Genomic DNA, 6,980 nt, shown 5'->3' with positions numbered 1-6,980 from the left:
ATTAACTTAACCTGTTTCTAAATTGTTTAAAGAGGCATTTCAAATATAATGCAGTTAAAGGTCTCAAATCAAAAATGTAAGAGCTTTGTTTACTGTAATCTACACTTAATCCTGCTCATAGTATTTTATGGCCTCCCTAATTTTTGGAGTAGATAAGTAAGTGAGGGCCTAGGCATTGTTAGAGCCTTACAAACCACACACAGTTACAAAATCCGTTAAAGGATTTACCAAGTAAGTTTCATCATGAGAAAGGCTGAGGTGCAAATGACCCTGAAAAAAGGGGCAGACGATGCCATGGCACCCCCAAGCCCCATCATCCCACCCAAACGATCCAAAGCGAGCCTGGAGCAAGTTGTCCCAGAATCCCGAGGACCTGGTCTTCCCACTCCAACTCCTCCTGTTTTCATCCGGAAAATGAGGAATGCTGCTGTGGGGACGGGATGTGACATCCGCCTCAAAGTGACTGTGGCTGGAGACCCTCAGCCCTCCTTGTACTGGTACCACAATGATGACCTCCTCAACATGGAGAATCAGGAGTATGGGGGACTCTGGATTAGGGATTGCAAACCTAGTGATGCTGGCCTCTATACCTGCATTGCTAATAACCACCTGGGAGAGGCCCGGAGTAGCGCTGTACTTGCCGTCTTGGATCTGGGGGAAGGTAATACCAGTTTATACATTTAAATCTCATATTTTTTTCTCATCTTATTTTATTCAGCTGAATCTGGGATGAATTTTTTTAGCATTTTATGTTGTGTTTAAATGTAACTAAGAAAAGAAATTCTCTGAAAGCATAGAAACTTAAACTGTTTTGAAAGAATATATTTGGCAACAAATTCCTCAGTTCCTCCTTAGCAGTTCACTGCAATATTGTAGGAAATCACCTGGTATTACAAAATATTACTGTATCTGGTACACTGTGGGACAAAATGTACTGAAAAATAGAAGTAGAATCATTCCCAGATTCACTGTGACAATGTAGTTTCTAACACCTTTTGCAATTCTAACTTAAAAATAATCATACAGAATGCAGTCATTCATTCTACACATACTCCTAACAAGCTATCAAAAAAACCTGAGAGGCCAAAGAGTTAACTTCCTTTTCCTTTAGCTGTGCTTAAGATGCTAATATCTTTCCATGTTTTTGTGTCTTTCATGGAATGCGTTGGGATATCTGCTTAGTATCCGTCATACTTAAACATTTATTTAGACAGCTTCAAAAAATGTCTGTCAGTTAGTTTGTTAAAAAAAATAAAGATATGAATTTGGAATAAAATAATGCACAGGTTTGGCATTGCCCAAAGAAACGAAGAAAGGAGACAGATTTGAGAAATAAATATTTGCATTAAGAAACTGGATTATGATGGAACGCTTAGTCTACTCTCCACACAGGTACATTTGTTGTGGATATATTTTTAAGACACACCACTGAGACTCATGCAATAGTATTTCCCAGATGCTGAATTTAAACCCTTGGTTTTTCATTGATTGAAACAGGTTTTATTTCTAAACATGTACATCACTTGTACCATGAGCTGATCTCTCCACCCAATTACATGCTCCATATGTCTCTCCAAGGCTCCTCTGAGGAACTCAGGTTCCTCGATACTTGAAAGAGACATCCCTGCATGAATGTGGAAATCAGTGGATCTGAGTGTACTTAGGTGTTAAATCCTAGAGCAAGGACTTCATAACAGTGTGTCTTGAATAAATATTCAGGTCAGCTGTCCAGTAAGTCAGTCGCCATACATAAAATCTGGTGTAATAGCATATTCTATCTCATACTACTCTGGTACACTGTGTGTAGATACCAAGGAAAATGCAAAGCTTTTATCTTTACCTTTATATATCACAAATGCATTTGTAACAAATAAAAAAAATCCATCTTATACTCATAGATAAAGGCTGTCGGCTTAAATTGGTGGATTTACTTCCACAAGGCTTTACCCCCAAGCCAATCTTTTTTTTTTTTTTTTAAACTTCAAATAGAATCTGTTAGAGACACTCAAATCATTATTTAATCATAAGGTGTTGTCTTTCTACTTTTTGTTTTACAGCATTTCACTATTAGTCTCAAGAAAAAGTGATGTGTGTTGACGTTATGTTTTGCAAATAACAACAGGAACTACTGATGAGTCGACACTGAGAGATCATTATAACACTTAAACTCCAGGTTCCATTTTTCATTAATTTCTTCAAAATCCATTATCCTGAATACAGTTTGTGTGTTGTGCCCTTAGAGATCCTTTTTCTTTTTCTGGTTTTTATCTTTGGTTTATTTTTGTATTGATAGGAGCTTTGGAGTCCCACTGTTTGAGATGAGCAGTCAAGGAAAGTAGTTAAATTAATTTTCTGCAATGCTTACAGAGATGCCAGAAATTAAAAGTTCATTAAACAACATGTGCTTGGACAAATCAGCCAAAGGGAGCTTTTGAAGCATATTTCAGTCAGATTCCTCACTGTCTACGCAGGGATGCACTAAAGACTAATGTGGCTCCTGTTGGTTAACAGACCTGCTTTCTGATCATCAAAACCTCTCTTTATGCATTGTGTGCTCTCCAGCCCTGATCTAAATTCAGCTCACCTGAATGCGTTGACCACCTCAGCTGCTGTGAAAAACGACATTGCCATCAGCACAAATAGGCCCATCATATATCAGCTCGAGCAGTCTGTCATTGTTTGGCAGAGCTCTGCATGAGTGTGTAGTGAAAACTCTCTCCTCATTTTGGATCTGCCTTTTCCTGCTGAGCGAGCATATCAGGCATGCATTTGCATGAACAAAAATGTCAAGTCTCATCACCGCTGAACACAGTTCAATCAGCAGAGCAATCATTTTTGAGGTTTTGGCAAACGATTCCTTTCTCTGATGAAGTAGCATAAAGCATAAAACAGAGTACTTACATAACATTCCCTGCTGATTTACAAAAGACGAGATGCTCTGTACAAGCTTAAGACAAAATGTGGGTACTGAAGGAGTGGTGATATCTGCAGATTAGGCACAGTGATGATGAGGATTCCTTTTATGTGGGATGCAAGACACCACACTGTATAACACAGTATAAGGAGAAAAAATATGGGGGTTCAGGTTCTTAAAAAGAAAATTTAGTTTGGTTTCTATCAAGGTTCTCTTGTTCAAAATACTTGATCGCATCCTCTAAAAAATAACTGCTTTGGACATAATACAGGTCAGCAGGACTGATTTAGTTGTGAATTTATTGTAATTTTTTACAACCAGAAAATAGAGATGAAGCCAAAGTTATGAATACAGTAGTTATGTGAATTTTAACTGATCATTCCATCTGCAGCTTAGTGGTTGTACAGTAAAATGCCTGTGGTCTTTTTGGTGTTCACAGTTTGACAGGGGGGCCACAATGTTCTGAAATAAAATACCACAAGGGAGGAATACACTGCAAAGAATGAAATCTGATCAAGTGTTTTTGTCTTATTTTCAGCACATAATGTATTTTTAGACTTTATATGAGCCACATTTACCTGACTAGTTCAGAAAAATGTCTTGTTTCAAATTATTTAAAGACAAAAGTGAGGCCTGAATTGCTTGTAACAAGTAATAAAAAAAAAGCCGCCAATCGAACAAGAGAAAAGTTACTTGTATAAAGACATTGTTCTAGTTTCAAGCAAACTCAAGCACATTTTTCTTGTTCCAGATTTCAGTTTTTGCAGTTTATGAAAGTGCTGATTTATTGCACCCTTGTGATACAGTATGAAAGCAGCAGTTGTGCTAGGGGACACTAAAAAGTGGTTTTGGGTGATAGTCTTGTAGATTCTCGTGGCTTAGTTTTGTTACTTTTCTGTAGTAACATTGTGTTGTGTTGTCATTAGTAGTAAAGGAAATATTTTAAATCCATCTTTTATTTTGTGTTGTCGTCAGCTCAGAATGATCAGACTGAGACAATTTTCCGATTTCAGGCTAAGAGCTGCAGATACTGTATATCTGAACCTGCTCAGGATCCTCATTTTTTGCTAGTGTCCTGAAAATCCTCTCACTGAGGTTTGAAAGTAACATCTTGATTCAGCAGTGTTCTCTTGATTCTCCATTTTAACCTTCAGTTTGATTCAGCCCCGTATAGCTTTTCCATGTGCGTAGTCTACAGCTGTCCCATCACTCAATGGTCCTGCCTGAACCTTTTCTCTCTCCCTCTCTCTTCCTCTATCTGCCTCTTTGAAAATGTCTCTCTGTACCGCCCCCCTCATCCACCAACTCTCTCTGGTTATTTATACAATGGAATGTGCCAGGCCTTAGATTTTTGTGATGTTAGCAGGCCAAAGTCTCTCCTGTTACATGGGAAGACATCACAGCTAATTTTAGCCCGGCCCTGTGTGACTTTTTTTTCTCTCCTCTGACTAGGGAAAAGGCTTATTATGAATCTGCAACACCTACTAAACATGCAGGGGCATAAAGATGTCTGCCATGTGTTATGGTGTTGTATGTCTTTCATGATCTATGATGTTCTTTCTCATGTAAAAGTCTCTATCCCTCTTTAAATTTTGACCGCTAATAGTGCAGCCAATTGATAATTCATTAATCTGACATTGGTATTCAGGGAAAAAGCAAAAGATAAAACATTCTGACTCATTATATATATATGTTTGAAAAAAAGGTCCAAAGAGCAAATTTGAATAACAATGGAGGTAACAGTAGATGAATAAAGAGGTAGGAGGCTGTAGAGATCCACCATAATTGGAATGGTCCAAAAACCAACAGATGGCATTAAAGAGATGGTGTTCACTTCCTAATACTAAAACAATTTACCAAAAGGCTGCAAAGCTGAGGAGAACTTCAGAATTCGTTGTTTCTATTCAATGAGACTGCACAGATAGTATTTGTAATGTACCGGCTGTACAGTTTGTTCAGTGCTTGAAGATGAATGACACTGTTTGCAGACACATAGCACTGGCAGCTTCAGATGTGGCCCCTGAGTGTGACCATGGCTGCTTTCCAGGGTGTTTGGATAGTTTCCTCACCATGTTGTCTTCTTCTAAGAGCATGAATGTGAGCGAACAGGTGGAGCTGCAGTTACACTGTGGAAATCCCCTACTCTGCCATGCTGCTCTAATTAGCTGAAAAGCAGATCAACAAATCAGTGTTAGTGGAAAACAAAGCCTAACGTAGTTTAGATTAACTTGAGTGACAAATTGTTTTGTCAAAATCCAGGTGTCTCTTGATCATGTGTAATGGGGGACATGTACTCTTATCCTTTCAGATTTGAGAAAATAGATACAAGAGTAATGGTCTGCACTTGTAGAGCCACTCACAACACTTTTACACAGCACGTTACCTTAACCTTATCTTCAGTATTACCTAACCCTATTCATTTGTATTCACACACCTTTAGCTGTGTCATTGTGGAGAAGTTTGAGGTTCAGCCCAAGGACACAACAAGTAGACTGTGGGAGCAAGGGCCGCTATCCAACTTTACCACTGAGGCACAGCCGCTAGCAGCTAGGGATGGGTACCGAATTAGGTACTTTTATAGGTACCAACTAAATTCAGTCAAAAGTACCTGGTACCAATTCACGTAAAATCAAAAGGCATCATGGTTTGGTTCTGTGAGGGAGTGGAAGAGTAGGATATTTCCATGCTGGACATGAACGCAGCATTGCAAGGTGATATACTGAAGAGCAAATATGTTAAATTGAAAAAAAAATGGGATTTTATTATGGAACAAATTTATATTTTTTACCACATAAACACAAAAAAAGTACCAAAAATTGGTAGTGTTGAGTACCGATACCGATTGCCAGGTACCGGGCATCGGTACCATATCGTTTCAAATGTGAAAGGTACCCATCCCTATTAGCAGTTAATGCACATAAAATAAGACAAAGTAATGTCAATATTTTTCAGTCAAGGTTCTGTTGATGCTGACAAAACTATGCTTATCTTTAATGTTTTATCATTAGCTCACATTATAAAGCGAACAGATAAGCTACCTTGCAGCAAATTGCAAAACAAACAATACATTTTGCTGCATGTTCCTGGAAATTGTCAAATGTCAAATTAGTTGTATGTAAATACTTAATGCCGTCCAGAAATTTTTTACACGGATATTAGAGTTGCTCTGCAGGCTGTAAAATGCTTAAAATTAAACACAAATCAGATATGATCAGATCTGTAAGAAGACAACAGAATATAGTGATGACATTCCTGAAAGATACTTCTGTTGCTTTACATGTAACCATTTATCTGGCCGAAATGTATTAGGGTTGTATGTCAGTGACTATGGGAGATATATTAGATAGAATGGCAGCCTATTTATTGAATGTGTTCCACCAGCAATGGTGGAGTAAAGCAGTTTGATGTAAGACATACTCTGAAAAATACTATTTTTACAGCTGTGAAAAGCACTTCATTTGTCACAGGTTATTACTGCAGAACATAGCCTGTGTGTCAGCATGCTGCAGTCAAATATGTTGTTATTTTGACACAGAACTAAGAATCACGTAGGAATTCCCCTCTGTGTAATAAATATTGAATTCATACATTTAAAAACAGAGGAGGTCCACATAAAGTGCAGCTGCCAAGGAAACCAGAAGGCACTCTCCATGACCTGAGATTACATAATACACAGACGATGTAATTAAGCCTGTAGGTATGTGGAGTTTATAGAATCATGTTTGCCTTTTCTGCACAATAATAATGATCATTTAAATGCAGTCAGTTGTTCTAAGCACAGTGCAGTGATGTGCCAATTGGAATAAGCATAGCTATTTCAATGCACTGGTTTATTCTTGGTAGTGAGATGAAATGTGTAAGCAGTAATGCCTTTTCCTCTTCCTCAGGGCTAAGAATTTTTATCTACTGAGTCATTCAAAATAAAGCACATGCTACAGAATTCAGAATATTCAAGGATTGTCCGATTTATTTCATTAGCAGTAAGTGAAACTGGGCTGCACAGTGGCACAATAGCTCTTTTATGTTCAAGGAGCGTAGCTGTGAGTACATCACTTCCATCTATCAC

This window comes from Halichoeres trimaculatus, unplaced genomic scaffold (assembly GCF_033239565.1).
Source record: "Halichoeres trimaculatus isolate MK-OKI-2021-1 unplaced genomic scaffold, fHalTri1.1 fHalTri1_scaffold_19, whole genome shotgun sequence".
Taxonomy (NCBI): domain Eukaryota; kingdom Metazoa; phylum Chordata; class Actinopteri; order Labriformes; family Labridae; genus Halichoeres; species Halichoeres trimaculatus.
Note: the sequence above shows the minus strand (reverse complement) of the source record.